This window comes from Pogoniulus pusillus, chromosome 31 (genome assembly GCF_015220805.1).
Source record: "Pogoniulus pusillus isolate bPogPus1 chromosome 31, bPogPus1.pri, whole genome shotgun sequence".
Taxonomy (NCBI): Eukaryota; Metazoa; Chordata; class Aves; order Piciformes; family Lybiidae; genus Pogoniulus; species Pogoniulus pusillus.
In genome coordinates, this window is record NC_087294.1 from 8,164,696 (window position 1) to 8,182,683 (window position 17,988).

The 17,988-nt window shown below is 48.6% G+C and overlaps 1 long non-coding RNA gene across 1 annotated transcript; it reads right to left on the reverse strand.

Moving 5' to 3' along the window:
* Positions 1-8,788: 8,788 nt before the first annotated feature.
* LOC135189226 (uncharacterized) lies at positions 8,789-17,555 on the reverse strand. Its single transcript, XR_010307977.1, has 3 exons — positions 17,517-17,555; positions 14,815-14,873; positions 8,789-9,060 (listed from the first exon to the last, which is right to left on the reverse strand). It is a non-coding gene; the product is annotated as an uncharacterized LOC135189226 (long non-coding RNA).
* Between the last annotated feature and the right edge of the window lie 433 nt (positions 17,556-17,988).

Below are 17,988 nucleotides of genomic sequence, written 5' to 3' on the forward strand. Positions count from 1 at the left end.
TTTTATGACCACCACTGCGTGTGGGGAGAGGAGTGGTCAGATCAGGGCACCCAGACTTGGCTGTGAGGTTTAGCTTGAAAGGAGGTGTTCAGAAACTCAGCAGAGTACCATTTGGAGACTCCAATTCTGGAAATAATGTAAAAACTCATCTGCCAGTGAGCTTAGAGGGAAAGGGAACATGGAAGTCTTCACTGGAAAATCAAGAGACATTGAGGATGTTGTTCAAGAGGGAGACACATTTGTGATACAGAGGAAAGAGACAGAGTAAAGTGAGGGTGAAGCTGCAGTGAGTGGCTTGAGCCAATCTTGCAGCTTATGGGCACTGAAAGAGGAAGGTCCTACCCCTCCATCTGCTGCCTGCCTTCTCTCCTTGGCCAGATGCTGCCCCTTCCCTTGGCTTTCAATTCACTGTTGTAAATTCAGCCACATTTTTCTCTGCAGGAAATAAACCACCTAAACATCTAAAAGCCTCAGAAGAACATTTTCTTCAAGGTTAATGAGCTGAGTTGGCCCATAAAGATACCCAGTGCCCGGGACTCGACAAAGGGAACAGCGCGAGCGGGAAGCGATGGCACAGCACAAGAGAAGTCCCCACAGCCCTGAGAGGTGCCATTGGCTCTGTTTCACAGTGTAATGCCAACCTGAGAAGCTGCAGAAGAGGTAATGAAGGGAGATGAAGTGATGGGCTGGGGCCCTTGGGAGAAATTACTAGATGAGAGGGGAAAGGGAGGCAGGAAAGAACTGCTCTGTCAGAAAAAGGTTGTCTCTGTACTGGTGGGGGACAGAAGTGAGAATAAGTGAGGTTAGAGATGCAGAAATGGTTTGGTGAGAGTAAGGAAGAACAAGCAAATGAATTTGGAGTCCTGTGTGCAGTTCTGGAGCCCCCAACACAAGAAGGACATGGAACTGTTAGAGCAAGTCCAGAGGAGGGCCACAAAGATGATCAGAGGGCTGCAGCAGCTCTGCTGTGAAGATAGGCTACAAGAGTTGGGGCTCTTCAGTCCGGAGAGGAGAAGGCTTTGAGAAGACCTTATAGTAGCCTTCCAGTATCTGAAGAGGGCCTACATGAAGGCTGGGGAGGGACTATTGACAAGGTCTTGTAATGACAGGACGAGAGGTAATGGGTTTAAACTGGAAGATGGAAGATTCAAACTAGGTGTTAGGAAGTTCTTTCCAGTGAGGGTGGTGAGACACTGGCACAGGTTGCCCAGAGAGGCTGTGACTGCTCCCTCCCCAGAGGTGTTTAAGGCCAGGTTAGATGAGGCCTTGAGCAACCTGTTCTAGTGGGAGGTGTCCCTGCCTATGGCAGGGGGTTGGAGCTGCATGATCCTTGAGGTCACTTCCAACCTAAACCATTCTATGATTCTATGAATTTATCATGGAAGAAGTCAGCCTGGTCATGGATCACTCTCCAAAGGGTCAGAAGTGAACAGCAACCACAGGCTGGGGGTGAGTCAGGAGAGACTTTGCAGTGGGAGAAAGGTGTGGGGAACAGAGATTCTGTGTGTGTTAGGGAGAACTTGTAACTCCCATGATCAGGAAAGGACATCTGAGGGTATGTGAGACCATCTAAGTTAACATTTGTGCTGAGAGATTGAAAGTTAGGCAAAGGCCAGGAGAGCACAGCAGTGCTGGGTACAGGGAAGAAAGAGAATTCAGCAGTGTTGGAAAGAGCACAGTGCTTCAAGAAACCCAAGTGCCCTAAATGTCAGATGTGGTGTATAGGATGGCTGCACTGAAAGGTAAGGTGACAGTGTGAGGACAAAGAAATTATCAGGTAAGCAATTACAAGGGCTGGTTGCAAAATATTGATGTTACAAGAAAGGCAGAGAGAGGACAGGGGCCAGAGGAAAGGTCACTGGGGAAGGGGGGCAGAAGACAGCAGAAAGAGGAAGGAGTAATGTGGAATAGAAGGTAGAACAGAAAACAGAGGCAGATGCAGATTCACTTGACAGTCATCTAATGAGGCTGCAGCTCGATAATTAACTCTGTCTGAGCCTTTGGCATGTGAAAAGTGACATGCACTGCATGATCCTCTGGTCCTGACTCTCAGCCTTTTATCCTCGTCTATTCCACCCATCTCTCTGCCTTGGTTTGGTGCATTCAGGTAGGCATCTGACTTCTCCATACTGCCTGAGCACAGGAGAAGGAGGCAGAAGCCCCCAGGAGCATTAGCACCCCTATTTACAGCTCTGGCACTTAAATCTGGTAGCAGTCTGCTTGAGCAACAGTCTCTCTGAAGCCCTGCTATGAAAAACATGCTCAGTGCAAACTGTCCTTGGGGAAAATCCAGCTAGGTTTTTCCTGAGGATGTGCAAACTGAAATTTCTCCAAAAGCTTCTATATCTTGACCAAATTTGGGCAGATTGTTCCAAGAACAACAAAACTCCCTTTTCTGACTGAAAGCCATATCCTTGCTAAATGCAAAGCCCTGCTCCAGCATGTTGGGGCACTGCAGCTTTGCCAAAATAAGATGTCCGCCAAAATACTGGGCTAAGTGGTGTTCATCCCCCAGTTTCAGTCTTGCAAATTATTTTGGCTGCACTTTCCTCCATGTTCCTAAGAAAACTTCACCCCAAAGCACCCATTTGGGGTATGAAAAATTCGTGTCTGGTTGCTGAAACTCTTAGCATGAGCAGAGTTACACAGCACAATTCTTCTGTGGACATCCTTCCACAGGATGGCTTCACTTTGCTTCTATGTGCAAGTTTGTCCTCCTCCTACAAGAGCTCTCTCACACCAAGTCTCTTTGCTACCAAAAGCTGCACCCCTGAGTGTATGCACTTGGCTGATTTCTATGCTATCTCTCACCCTATAGCCCCACAATGCTGGGGAACAACTCACCCAAGGCTGGTAACAAAAGGATGAAGGCACCTGGTCATACTTGTATACCACTGATGGAGTATGAGCAGATAGTATGCCATGAAAAGAAAGACAACTCACAGACCTATGGTCTTCAATAAAGAAATACAAATGAAAAGTGGAGGAAAACAAGGGAGAAGTTTTCTGCTTTTCTCCCCTTCTACTTTTGTGATAGGTGGGCATGGGCATGCCAGCAGCATGTGGTGCCTCAGGTGGCAGACAGAACTGGGAGGCTGGCTGCCTGCTTAGTAGGAGAACATGGGACTTATGGCCTTAGCTTATCTTCTCCAATGACATGGGGGGAGATTGGTTCCCCCCTTGGGGTTGCACTTAGGTGCCTCAGAGTCAATGATATCAACAATTCTCCATCTTGTTGGCAGCACAGGTTGGAGTAGCAGACCAGCACAGAGCACATGCTGTTGAGGGTTGAATAAACATCAAATAAATATCTGACAGGTTTCAGAGGCCAAGGCATCCTAGGCTTGTGGTTTGGCTGCACTTGGCACGTGTGGTGGTTTAGCTGTTACCTGCCCCCCCACACTTAAGAAGGTACCCCAGCTAACTCAGATGGGCTCTGGGAATATAAATGAAGCCATTTATTTACAGCAGCACACTATACAAGCAGCTATTTACAGTATATACAGTTATAGACAGAAATATACAAAGTAAAAGTAATACAGAAGCACAACTCCCCTCCCAGAAACCTGAGTCCCCAGGAGGGGCTCTCAACCACCCCTGCACCTTCCTCCTGCCCCTCTCAACCTTACCCCAGTCCTAGGAAGAAAAGAGGTTCATCCAAGAGGTTAAGGAGCAAGGTTAGTGGCAGTGAGGTTAGGGAGATGTAGCTCAGTCTGAAGCCAAAAGCAGAGTGAGAAGATGCCGAAAAGTGTTATCTAATGTTTACTTTCTTGTCCCCATACATCTCAGTGAGACTGTGAGGGAAGGAGACACAACCATTGTTTTCCTTTCACAGCCAATTATCTACTTTCTCTCACCAAAACATTCTAGCCTGCTTCAAACTAGCACAGCACGGCTCAGGCACTGAAGGAAAGTGCACCTGTAGCACCGCTCTTCCTGCTGCCCTACCCTCACCTCCCATCTTTGCCTGATCTTCACTTTGTATTGAACATCCTTGTCCCCTTCAGCTTTAACTCGTGCTCCTGCACATTGCTCTTTTACTTCAGGGAGTGGCTGGGGACCTGCCTTGGAAGAAGCCCTGTGAAACTGCCTCTTTGGCAAGCTCCTTTGTGGGTGCTGGCAGAGGGAGTGTGAAGCCAGCCGTAGGAGGGACTGTGGGGCAGACAGACAGCAGTTCATACCCTCTGCTGGACTTTTCACTTCTAAAACAGTCCTCAGAAACGCCTCGGGTTGATAGTGATCTGACGCTAAAGTGAGCTAGCAGGGAGAAGCAATCCGCATCAAGAGCATGCTGTGAAAACCCAGCTTTTGGAGCCTTTGCTACAGCACAGCTGCTTTGATTTTATCTGGGAGAGCAACCAGATGCCTGCTGCTCAAGCCTCCAGAGACCCTGTGCGGCCGTGCGGGGCATGGCAAGCTGGGAGTTACTGCAATGGAGAAGCCCAGGTAGAACTGGAGCCTTTCCCCAGCTCCTCGACCTAGAGCCAGGAGCCGATGCCACCTTCTGAGGTGCAAGCCTGAAGCTTGTGAAAGCCTTGAGGGTGTCTGGCTCGGGGCAGTGCCTCAGTGCTCCTTTTGCTTACAGAGGGGAATTAAGTTTGAAGTGAGGAGGGCAGCTGAAGGACACATGAAACCTCGAGTTTCCCTGCAGTGCTCAGAAGTGCAAAACCCACTCAGCCATTTCTCAGCACAGCACTACCCAAAGCAAAGTCTTGCTCATCTTCCCAGTTCCTCCTCAGCAGGATCCTGGGGTGGAGGAGGAAGAGAAGGGAGGGAGTATGCAGTGCCTGGCTTCAGGGATGGAGGGGCTGGTGAGCAGAAGGCTGTGAAGAGAGGGGGAAATAAGGCACTTGGGAGATAGAGAACGGGATGCAAAGTGTTGGGGAGAGGGGTCACTATGGGGCTCTTGAGAAGACAGGAGGAAAAGAGAACAGATGTAGGGTAATGGGAAGAAGAGGAGCTCTCAGGAGCCTCTGAATCACACCACATACCTGGCAAGCAGGCTGTGGGGAGGTGGGAGTGAGCCCAGCCTCCTTCCACGAGGAGTAATGACTTGGTGTCAGAAGAGTCCAAGACGTGGCCACCTTCACTAGATTTCCCTGTCTCATCCTGGGATGCTGGGAGGCAGAGTGGTCTTTTTTTCTGGCATCATGCTTATTTGTCCAGACAGCTTTCTGTTAGGCAAGGAGCCAGGTGCTGCTGCAGGTTTTGAGCAATCCCTTGGCCATGCAGAACTGCAGGCAACTTGATCTCCCAGCTGCTGGAAAAGCTTGGAAACACCAGAGGATTTTGCTCTTGGGCACAGCAGGGGCAGAGTTCAACTCACTTTGCTTTTCCAGACACTTGCTATGTGAAAACAAGCTGGAAAGCTTGCATGGGTCTTTTTTGCCCCCTTTACGTTGAGGAGAAAGGGAAGGCAAAAATGAAGAGGTTATTTCCCCCCCGTGCTGTTTGCCATTCCAGCTGTGCTGACTTCCCTTTTGGCGGTGGGAGGGTGCTGTGACTTGTTTCTTCTGTCAAGCGCACACTGTTCCTCTTCCTTCTTCACCTGCCGTTTGATTGCTACAGGGCAGTACTTGAAACACTTGCGGAACAAAAGGGATACCTTTAAGTAAGTGTAAAGAAATGCTTGCTGTCTGGCTAACAAGCTCCCTAGCTGAAGCAACCTCTCTGCACCTCCCAGCTGTGTGAGTCAGGGTTATACATGACAGAAGGGGACTTTGATCTCTCTGCCTGTACTTAGCAGGTCTATGGACCTCATACTGATATCATTTTCCTTCCTTTAGCTCCTGCAGTGATGATTTAAAATGTCTAAGAGTATCACTCTCCTGTTGACTAGAAACCTCTGCTTTCAGTTGCCTGTGCTTTAGGGAAAAGCTTTCTGTAACACAGGCAGAAGGAGCTTTGCTTATGGCCAGGCTCTGATCCGACACTGACTCTATATATTACTGGGTCCAGGATGCACCTGGGATCTGGACCATTGTTAGGTGCCAAAGGACCAGTCTGCTCTGCAGCCCATAAAGTCAGGATGTTTTTAAGGAGAACAAGAAGGCATTTCATAACAATGAAGGCTTTTTTTCCCTTCAGGACTATATTAAGCCACTGTAAAAATAGACAGTTTATGTCATGGCCCATCATGGCTTGCCACGTGCTTCCTGCTATGTCCTTTCACCCCTGCTTTTTTCTCGTTAGCAGCAAAGAAGTCTTTTGCTTATGATAAAAAGAGCAGACACTTTCCTGACAGCATTTTCAAAGCCTCAGGTACTACAGACACCCAGTGCTGCCCCATCAAGTGTGACACAGGCACCACCTGCTGCTCTGTGACGATGAGGTGAAGCAGTGGGTCCAGACTTTCTCTGGATATCTCCAGTCTTTGCCTGCCCCATTCACTGAACTCCTACCTCAGCAGCAGTGCTGGCTGAGTCTCCCTTGTAGTCAGATGTCCTAAGGGAGCATCAATGCCTTTGGCACAGGATGGACAAATTCCTAGTGCCTGCCCCACCTAGCCTAGAATGAGTACCCAGGCTGGGCTGTCTTCCTGGACCCCCTTTTAGAGATTCCCTTTCGGGACAGCAATGTTCCTTGGTGGCCAAGAGAGCCAATGGCATCCTAGGATGCATCAAGAAAGGGGTGTCCAGCAGGTCTAGGTTGGTTCATTAGGTTGGAGAAGAGTCTGAGAGGTGACCTCATCAGTGTTTACAAATATGTAAATGGTGACTGCCAGCAGGATGGAGCCAGGCTCTGCTGGGTGATGCCCAATGGCAGGACAGGGGGCAATGGTTGGAAGATGAAGCATAGGAAGTTTCATTTAAACATGAGGAGGAATTTTTTCACTGTGAGTGTGATAGAACAATGCAACAGGCTGCCCAGGGGAATTGTGGCATCTCTCTCTCTGGAGACATCCAAAACCTGCCTGGACACATTTCTGTGTGATCTGTTGTAGGTGATCCTGCTTTGGTAGGAGGACTGGAGGAGATGATCTTTTCAGGTCTTTTCCAGCCCCTGACATTCTATGATTCTGTGATTTTAATTTCCCTCTACTCTGTGCTAGTGAGATCACACCTGAAATACTGTGTCAAATTTTGGGCTCCCCAGTTCAAGAGAGACAGGGACCTGCTGGAGAGAATCCAATAGGAAACCATGAGGATGACTGGGGGACTTGCTCATCTCCCCTACAAAGAGAGACTGAGAGATCTGGAGCTGTTTAGTCTGGAGAAGAGAAGACTGAGAAGAGATCTCATCAATGTCTATAAGTATCTGAGGGGTGGGTATCAAGTGGATGGGGCCAATCTCTTTTTGGTGGTCTGCAGCAATAAGACAAGGAGCAATGGCTACAAACTTGAATGTAGAAGGTTTCAACTCAACATGAAGAGAAACTTCTTTAGGCTGAGGGTGACAGAGCCCTGGAACAGGCTGCCCAGAGAGGTTGTGGAGTCTCCTTCTCTGGAGACTTTCAAAACCCACCTGGATGCATTCCTGTGCCAACTACCCCAGGGGGTCCTGCTTTGGTAGTGAGGTTTGAGTCGATCTCTGGAGGTCCCTTCCAATCTCTAATCTTCTATGATTCTGTGATCACCCAGTGCCAGTAGACTTCATTCCCTCCTGCCCCCAAGACCAGAGTCTCAGCTACCACCATGCTGACTGGAACACCCTAATGACCCCCTGTGGGATCAGGAGAAATAAAGCAACTGCTGCTGAAAAGTGGTCTCAGATGGGTGATGACATTTCAGTGTAGCTTGGGTCATCCCTGGTTCTCCACCAGAGATGACTCTGCTGATGAGTAGTCATGTTTGACCAAAGGAGTCCATCTGAGAGACCACTGTCTGCTCACCCATCACCTACATGCGTGTTGGGTGCTCCCTGCCAGCAGGACCCCTGACCACCTGCTGAAACCAGCTGTGGAGTGCTGTGAACAATGGCATGTCTGAAAAGAGCTGCTGGTGGAAGGAGGAGTGAACTGGAAGAGACTGGCAAAAGGAGAAGTGGGTGCAGAGAAGAGAGGCAGCCAGAAGCAGCCAGGAGGCCCACAGGAAACAGACAGGGAAAGTAAGTTCAAAAAGGAAGAGATGAACAACACAGAATTTGTTTACAGAAATGGAGATTTGGTGGAATTTAGAATAAGTTCAAATAATTCCCTGGTCGATGTGCCTTTTGGGTGGCACTTTTCTTACCCTCATAGGGATACAGACACTCAAGCTGGTATGGACTCCATAAGCCCTGCCAGCTCTGACCCCTGAAGTGCCACCCTGCCCCACAGAGGCAGTGTCAGCGTTCATGTTTTCATGACCATTCCTAGCAGTGTTGGTAACATTTATCAGGTGTTCTGCAGCCTGCTTTGGGGTGAATCATACAATCAACCAGCTTGGAAGAGACCTCCAAGATCATCCAGTCCAACCTAGCACTCAGCCCTAGCCAGTCAACCAGACCATGGCACTAAGTGCCTCATATTCAGGCTTTGCTTGAACACCTCCAGGGACGGTGACTCCACCACCTCCCTGGGCAGCCCATTCCAATGCCAATCACTCTCTCTGCCAAGAACTTCTTCCTAACAGCCAGCCTAGACCTCCCCTGGCACAAGTTGAGACTGTGTCCCCTTGTTCTGTTGCTGGTTGTCTGGGAGAAGAGACCAACCCCACCTGGCTACAGACATCTTGATTTTGCGCCTGGGGACATTGCAGCATGAGAGATGAAACAACTTAAGATTAAGCAGGAGTGCTCGAACTGAGCCCAGAGGCTCTCAGAGGTTGAGAGCCCCCTCATCTGTCCCATGAAGTAAAAAAGCCAAAGATGCTGTTTGTAACTTCTTTAATATCTCCAGAATGTGTACAAATTCAGTTGGAGGTGATTGTCATCTACAGTGCTGGGATCTAAAACATCTGTTTCAACATTTGTCACTTCAGGCCATAGGAAACACTCCTTTGTTTCATCAGTGTGTCACCAGCCAGACTTCTGAGCAGATACTTTACTGATGTCCAGCAAATCCTCTTGCAAGCTGACCTGTCCCGAGTAACATTCTCTAGTGACAGCTGCTGCTTCTTCCCAAGCTAGCATAAGTCCTCCCTTGAGGCAAAAAGAAAACCCAAACAAACATTTTAATCATCATCATCATTAGTAGTAGCATTATTTAGTTTGAGTATGTCATAAGGACTTTCCCTTCAGCAACCACAAGAAGCTTGCTGGCATCTGGGGGGAGATGTGTCTGAAGATTATTTACATTCCAGAGGAATCTGCTGGGAAAGTCCAGGAGTCTCAGGGCTTTGAACAGCTCACAACTGAGGCAAGAGGCATGATTGTCTTAACCTGAGAGGGGGCTCTTTGCTCAACTGTCTGAAGTCCTTGTCCACTTGCAAACCACCTCTTTGCTCAACTGTCTGAAGTCCTTGTCCACTTGCAAACCACCTCTTTGCTGAACTGTCTGAAGTCCTTGTCCACTTGCAAACCACCTCTTTGCTCAACTGTCTGAAGTCCTTGTCCACTTGCAAACCACCTCTTTGCTCAACTGTCTGAAGTCCTTGTCCACTTGCAAACCACCTCTTTGCTCAACTGTCTGAAGTCCTTGTCCACTTGCAAACCATCTCTTTGCTCAACTGTCTGAAGTCCTTGTCCACTTGCAAACCATCTCTTTGCTCAACTGTCTGAAGTCCTTGTCCACTTGCAAACCACCTCTTTGCTCAACTGTCTGAAGTCCTTGTCCACTTGCAAACCACCTCTTTGCTGAACTGTCTGAAGTCCTTGTCCACTTGCAAACCACCTCTTTGCTGAACGGTCTGAAGTCCTTGTCCACTTGCAAACCACCTCTTTGCTCAACTGTCTGAAGTCCTTGTCCACTTGCAAACCATCTCTTTGCTGAACTGTCTGAAGTCCTTGTCCACTTGCAAACCACCTCTTTGCAAGTTTGACTGACTCTGTCCATACCAACAAAAACAAGGAAGTGAGCATGCAGGTGCTGGCCAAGCATGTCTGGCTGAGTTTGCAAGGCTACACATCCTGCGGTGAGAAACCTCAGGTTTGCTGTTTGTTTGCCTCTCACTCAACATTGCTGCTGTTATTTTTTACTGCCTATTGCAGAGGTGCTCCACAGATATAGACAAGAAAGAGGTTTGTTGTTCTTCCCCAAGATCCTGTTAACAGAATGTTCCACCAGACAGAAACTGTTTTCTTACAGACACACCTTGTGTAATGAAGCAAGACAGGCTCAGAGGGAGTCGCCTTTGTATAGGGCTGGAGCACCTCTGCTATGAGGACAGACTGAAGGAGTTGAGGCTGTTCAGTCTGCAAAAGAGGAGGCTCCCAGGTGACCTTCTTGTGGCCTTTCAGCATCTGAAGGGGGCCTACAAAAAAAGCTGGGGAGGGACTTTTCAGGATATCAGGGAGTGACAGGACTGGAGCAAAGCTGGAGATGGGTAGGTTCAGACTGGACATGAGGAGGAAGTTGTTCAGCATGAGAGTGGTGAGAGCCTGGACTGGGTTGCTCAGGGAGGTGGTTGAGGCCCCATCCCTGGAGGTGTCTAAGGCCAGGCTGGATGAGGCTGTGGGTAGCCTGCTCTAGGGTAGGGTGTCCCTGCCCATGGCAGGGGGGTTAGAAGTAAATGATCCTTGTGGTCCCTTCCAACCCTGACTGATTCTGTGATTCATTTCAAGACTAAGAGATGCAAGGGCAGCTTCTTCAACTCTGTCACCTGCATCACAGCTGAACTTTTAGCTAGGGAAAGATACATTTTTTGGTAGAAAAAAAACCCTGAACAGACAGCTGAAGAATGAGTGTAAGTGGCCTAAGAGCATTTTTAAGAGGATCAGAGAAAGCAGGAGAGATCATTTCATTCCAACTGTTTTGCCAGTCTGTTCAAATGAAGGTCTCAGACTGTTGCTGCTCTGATGCTGCACAAGGAACAGCTGCAAGAGCCTATGGCCAGGACTAAAGCTATGTGGGTGGATAGGGCTAGTTTTGAAGAGCTCTTCTATCACCACCTAGACTGCTGTTATAAAGAGATGGTAGCTCCTGCTCATCCCCAAGGCATGGAGCTCCTGTCTCACTGTGTGTGGCCCTGCACTGCACATGCTGTCTTGCCCAAAGATGGACTCAAATGTGGCCCTGAGACCGTGGGAACAGGGTCCTGCAGATATCCAGAGGAGCAGTACAGGCTGAGCAAGCAGTGCTGGCTGCCTGCACGATTGTCACATGGCTTTCCCAAGCACCTGGCCAGTGCTTGCTGCTCTCCTTCCTGCCTCTGAATGGTCGAGAGCTGCTCAGATTTACCTTAGCCCAGCTCCTCAATCTACCTTCTACCAGCTGCCAACATGGGCTTGAAAAGATTAGGGACCCTCTTACTGGACACAGCATCAACTTGCTGACCATCTTTCATCTGTGAGACACATGTTGTGACCATCTATTAGAACATGCACTTCAGGCTTTTCCCCCCCCCTCTGTGTGGATGGCATAGGGAAGGAAACAGAAATAAGGAAAATGCTAAGCCAGCAAACACAAGCCTCCACACAAACATTTTCATCACAATACCCAAGCAACAGGCCTAGGCAGCAGCAGAACACACATGCTTGCTGGGGAGGCTGAGTTATGGCATGGAAGTAGAAGCTTGGGTTGGGAGCAGAAACAAGAAAGGAACTTCTGGTTTAATTTGCCAATAGCTTGCAGTTGCTTTCTAGGAAGCATTGTCATTTTATCCAGGACAGTAGTTTGTTCAGGACGAGCTAAAGGTTGTTCCTGCCCACCCTGTGTTACTCTAATTCCTCAGGATGAGTTCAGTGTGAGAAGGGAGGAGACACCATCTGATATGACAAGTTGCTGCCTGCATCCTATGCAGTGAGGGCACTCATGGCTTCCAGGCTCCATGCTGGTTCTCAGTCTGTTTCTGAAGTGACTTTGAAGTAAAATCCAGCCTGCAGGAATCCAGGAGTGGTTAAGATGGCTGCATCCCTACTGAATGTCAGGGGGTCGAGTTTTAGAGCAAGCTCACAGAAAAGAGCAGGAAAAAACCCTTCATGAACTTTCCAAAGCCTTTTGTGTCAGCTGAGCTTTCCCAGCATCGGGAGAGCTTTGGAAAACTGAAAGTCGTTCAGCTTGCCTTCCAGCCCAAAAAATGCCATTTCTCCTCAGAAGCCTACTAGTAACCCCTCTCAAACTTGTTGCAAGAGTTAATAGTCTCAGTCCTTTTCAACGCTGAGCTCTTACCTACCTGGGAGAAGAGCCAAAGTGCCTCCTAGGGAGCAGAGGCTTTTCCTATTGCCAGTTGCTTTTTTCCTGGAAATCCCAGATCGGATACAGACAGCATCAGTACAGCCTGAAACACTGAAGAGTTCTGTGTTTGGCATCAAGGCTTTGTAAGGAAGCCACTGGCTACAGTACAAGGGCAGGTGTGTGCCCACTCTGGTGAAGAGGTGGCTTTCTGTGGTAGTACACTGGGTCAGAATGCAACCTCAAAGGCTTGAGGCAAAAAAAGGATGAGGAGGCTTAGGGGTTTCTTATCCCCAGGCTATTATTAATGAATGACTTTGAAGCAGACAGGAGAGAAGACTAATGCCTGCACATGACTGCTTTCTGATGCTAGCTCTGCCCTTTAGCCTTTGTTTTGGCTCTGCAGCTCAGAAGATGAGACATTACACCCAGCATCTTTTGTTTGTCATGCAAAAGTGGACGTCTGTCAAGGGCCAGAGGTCTCTGACTCACACTCCCAGCTGTGGTGGTTTATATTACCATTACCCTCCCTGTTTCTCTCCCCATGCACAGATGTCTGTGTCTCTGCTACACCGGCTTAAGCTGGTGTGCCAGGCAATAAAGGCTAATAAGCCAGCTGTGAACTGGGCCAAGAGGGAAGTTAATACACACCTACTCCTTCATGCCTAATAGAGACTGATTCCCCTGCATTTGCTTGTCCAAGTCCAGAGGTTTTTCTGGGCCTGCCCTTTGGCTATCCAGATTGACTCTGCTCTTCCCAAAAGATCCAATCATTTTCTTCCCTTTCCTGTTTTAACCACCAAGGTGAACGGTTACAGCCTTAGGAGCAGTTCTTACCACCCACCACCATGGCTGCCCTGTGGTCACAGATAACATCATTTGGCATTTCCTGCTACCTTGCTGCAATCCCAGGAAGTTTTGTCACCCAGTTCAGCTGGCATGGGCACAGACTCGTGAGTAACACCACTTCTGTGTGTGCCAGAAAGATCCAAGTCCTCATATGGGATGGCAGTACTGGACCTGCTTAGTGCTGCAGAGATTTCAGGTTACAGCAGCAGCTGCTTGTTTATATTATGCAGCTCCAAGTCAGTTACATTAAGAAGCCTTGACCTAATGCTTTCATTTAAAACACTCTGCTCTACAGGAGAGCAAAGATTATGATTTCTCTTTCTCCTTGACAGAATCCAATCTGGAAGAGGTGTAAGAAGGAGGATCGTGTGTTTGTTAAAGGGTGAGCCTACAGAAAGCAGGACTCTGGAGTGATCAAAGACAAGTCTCCTGGCACTGCAGAGCATCACTATAACATCCACATCCATTGTTGTGACTTTGCTGTGAGCCTCCTGGGCAGAGATGTGCTCCCAGGCTTGGGTAAATCACTGTCTCTCTCTTCTGTGCTCAGGCTATGAAGTGGTAACTATGAAGGGAAGGGGGGAAAAAAAAGCATCTTGAACCTCCCCTTTGATATTTCTAAGTGGTTTGCCAATAAGCAGTGGAAGTTTGAGACTTCCTTTTATGTCCACAATAGAGCACAAAAGCCCACGGTAAACTCCTCTTTCTGCTGCAAACAACTCACATGAAAACAGCAGCATAAACTGGAGGGAGATTTCTCCTGGGGGCACTCCAGGACAAAAGAGTGTAACTCCCACTCTTTTAACCACCCACGAGGCTCACTATGAGCCACCAGGGACATTCTCTATGTGGGTCTGTCATACCAACAGAAAGGATCAGGGGATGAAATAGCCTCCTGTGAACTGCTAGTGACCTTCTGCTTTAACATACAGCCCTCTGAACATCCTTCTAGCCAAGAAGGAACTCTAAGGTGTTGTGGTGGTTTTACAACTCTATGGCATTTTGGTGGGTTTACAACCCATAGAATCTGGGATTTATCCCCCCCAAAAAAAGTAATTACCACACTCAGAATTTGGAAGTAGAAAGAAATAATTATTTACAAAAATAGGCTAAATATAAAAGGCAATAAACATAGACAAATGCATATATACATATACAACGAGATATTTATGAGCTGCCCCCTGACACCCCACTGGACACAGCCCAGGGGCTGTTGCCAGCTTATCTCTCCTGCTCCCAGTCAGCATTCTTACCCCTAACCCAAACAGTAGTCAGTGGAGAGAAGCAAGCAAGGCCAGAGGGAGAGACAGGGAAAAACAGTAGAGGAATAATGTGCAAGACTTTTAAGGACCTGCTGGGAACTGCTTTCTTGTGTAAAGAGTATTTCATAGATGTGTTCTGGTTAGAAATGCATTCTCTTAGTCTCAACACAAATACACTTCAGTGACTCTAAATGATTGTGTTCTCATGCAAGTCAAAGCTCTCAATGGGCCCTGCCTTGCAGAAAAAGTAGTTTAAAGGAGGATCATATAGGTGTGTCTGTGTGCTTGCATGGCTGAGATCCACATCAAAAGACATGCATACTTCTCTTTGACTCAAAGCTGCCTTACACATCCACAGACATGACCACTGCTGTATTAAATAAACCACAAGCTGGTTTTCCTACCAGAATGCAATTCCATTTTTGGTGGAGCAAGGGGACCATCCTAAGAATTTCCCAGGGGATGCTGAGAGGAAATGGAAGAAGTTAGAGTGAGAACCATCAGATTTCTGACCTTATTCTTGGGCTGTTCCGAGCTATGATTAGATCTCATTTGCCTTCTGACTTCTTCGCCTACCATTGGAGAAGAAAAAGCTTTCCATGTTAGTCAGCAACAAAAGCAAACATACTTCTGAGTCCTTTTGAGGCTAGAATGATGTTTTTTTCACTTGGTTTTGGTGGTGTGCTTTCCAAAAAGGTCTGTGAAAATGCTCAGCAGACCTTGCAATCTTCTTAAAATAAGCCAAGAGATTACTACCACATGTCTCTGGAATGCTGGCATTGCCCAGTTTTGTTTATGACTCCATAAAGCTCTCAGGAAACCATAAAGGATCCCAAGTGTGATCATCTGAGGTAGTAAGTCCAAGGGCAAGGTACTGCACTTTGGCCACAACACCACCATGCAGTGCTACAGGCTGGGGACAGAGAGGCTGGAGACCAGCCTGGCAGAGAAGGACCTGAGGGTACTGGTTGACAGAGACCATGAGCAAGCAGTGTGCTCAGGTGGCCAAGAAGGCCAACAGCATCCAGGCTTGTACTAAAAATGCTGTGGCCAGCAGGAGTAGATTGTCCACTTGGACTCAGCTTTGGCAAGGCCATAACTCCAGTATTGTGTGCAGTTTTGGGCACTGCAACACAAAAGAGATGTGGAGGTGCTAGAGTGAGCCCAGAGGAGGGCAACAAAGCTGTGAAGGGCCTGAGGAACAGCCAACTGAACACGAGCCAGCAGTGTGCCCAGGTGGCCAAGAAGGCCAGCAGCACCCTAGCTTGTATCAAGAATAGTGTGGCCAGCAGGACCAGGGAAGTCATTCAGCTCCTGTACTCAGCAGTGCTCAGGCCACACCTTGAGTACTGTGCCCAGTTCTGGCAACCTCAATTCAAGAGAGATGTTGAGGTGCTCAAACGTGCCCAGAGCAGGGCAACAAGGCTGTAAGGGGGCTGAAACACAGCCCTGTGAGGAGCAGCTGAGGTTGTTCAGCCTGGAGAAGAGGAGCTAATGATCAGGGGTTGTTATCCACAAGAAAGAAGATTAAAATTATTAAAAAGGTATAAGGCTTTCCTGCAGCCCCCCTTTCAGGAAGGCTGCCTTCATTCCCCCTCTATTACATATATATATAATTTTGGTTTTATGCAATCTTTATCCTATAAAGCTATATTAATATACAGGGAAAAATAAGAAAAATATCTTATAGTATTCTATTATAAACTCTTAACATTAACTATATTATCAACTCCAAAAAAACCTAAACCATTCAATCATGACTGAGGAAAAACCCAAAGGAAAATCCAAGAAGATAGTGCCTTCATGGAGCTCCTTGTCCAGAGAAGGACAATGAGGCTGTGAGGAGAGGCTGAGGGAACTGGGGTTGTTCAGCCTGGAGAAAAGGAGGCTCAGGAGAGACCTTATTGCTCTCTAGAACTACCTGAAAGGAGGTTGCAGCCAGGTGGGGGGTGGCCTCTTCTCCCAGGCACCCAGTAACAGAAGGGAGGACACAGACTCAAGCTGTGCCAGGGCAGGTTTAGGCTGGATGTGAGGAAGAAGTTCTTCACAGAGGGAGTGATTGGCATTGGAATGGGCTGCCTGGGAAGGTGGAGGAGTCCCCATCCCTGGAGATCACAGTATCACAGTATCACAGTATCACCAAGGTTGGAAGAGACCTCACAGATCATCTAGTCCAACCCTTTACCACAGTGCCCAAGGCTAGACCATGGCACCAAGTGCCACATCCAACCTTGCCTTGAACTGCCCCAGGGACGACGACTCCACCACCTCCCCAGGCAGCCCATTCCAGTGTCCAATGACTCTCTCAGTGAAGAACTTTCTCCTCACCTCGAGCCAAAATTTCCCCTGGCGCAGCCTGAGGCTGTGTCCTCTCGTTCTGGTGCTGGCCACCTGAGAGAAGAGAGCAACCTCCTCCTGGCCACAACCACCCTTCAGGTAGTTGTAGACAGCAATAAGGTCACCCCTGAGCCTCCTCTTCTCCAGGCTAAACAACCCCAGCTCCCTAAGCCTCTCCTCGTAGGGCTTGTGCTCGAGGCCTCTCACCAGCCTCGTCGCCCTTCTCTGGACACGCTCAAGCATCTCAGTGTCCTTCCTAAACTGGGGGGCCCAGAACTGAACGCAGTACTCGAGGTGTGGTCTGACCAGTGCAGAGTACAGGGGCAGAATGACCTCCCTGCTCCTGACTGGAGGAAGCATTTAGTGCTATGGTTTAGTTAACTAAAAGATGTTAGGTCATAGGTTGGACTTGATGATCTTGAAGGTCTTCTCCAAGCTGGTTAGTTCTGTGATTCTGTGAATTTGTTTGCTGCAAGAGCAGTCAGGCACTGGAATGGGCTGCCCAGGAAGGAGGTGGAGTCCCTGTCCCTGGTGGTGTTCAAGCAAGGAGTGGCCATGGCACTCAGGACATGGTTTAACAGCCATGGTGGTGCTGGTTTGAAGATTGGGGTTGATATCTTGAAGAGCTTTTCCAACCCAAACAATTCTATGACAACACAACAGTGCTCACCCATGAGCTTCCCACTCCAGCAAGTACTGCAGCAAAAGAAGCAGCTGAACACAGAGGAGCTCAGCCCAAGCAGGCAAGCCCAGCCAGCACCCACAGGTGACAGGAGCATGATCAGCAACGACCTAGCCTGTCGAGCCGGGGGGCCACCACCAGGCCCCCCGGCCATTGTTCCACTCCCCTTCACCCAGTGCACACCATGGGCACTCACCAGTGATGATGGGAGGAGGATCCCTCTGCCCAGAAGGGCACAGCTTAGGGCTGCTGCCTTTCCTGGGGCCCATTAAATAGGGGAATGGGCAGGGGGGGCCAAATGGTCACACCTGGGGTGGGAGGAGACTTCAACAGGACTCAGGTGCTCTGGGTTTGGGGGGAAAAGGGAAAATGCAGTGTGGGTGGGGGAGGGTCAGGGATGGTGGGAAAGAGGGGGTGGTGCTGGAAGGAGGGAGGTGGTGCTGGAAGGAAGGAGATGGAGAGGAAAAGGATGGAGATGAAAAGAGGAAGATGGGGGGGGTGGTCTGACTCAGTAACTGTGAATATGTTTCTTAATGCCACAAGTTATATTTCATGTCAACATCACATAATGCAGCTACAGAAGTCTAGAAGCAAAATGTTGGTACCTTTAGGAAATAGTTTTTCTGGCTCTCTAGAAGGTAAGAATTGCAACACCAGAGAATTTACAG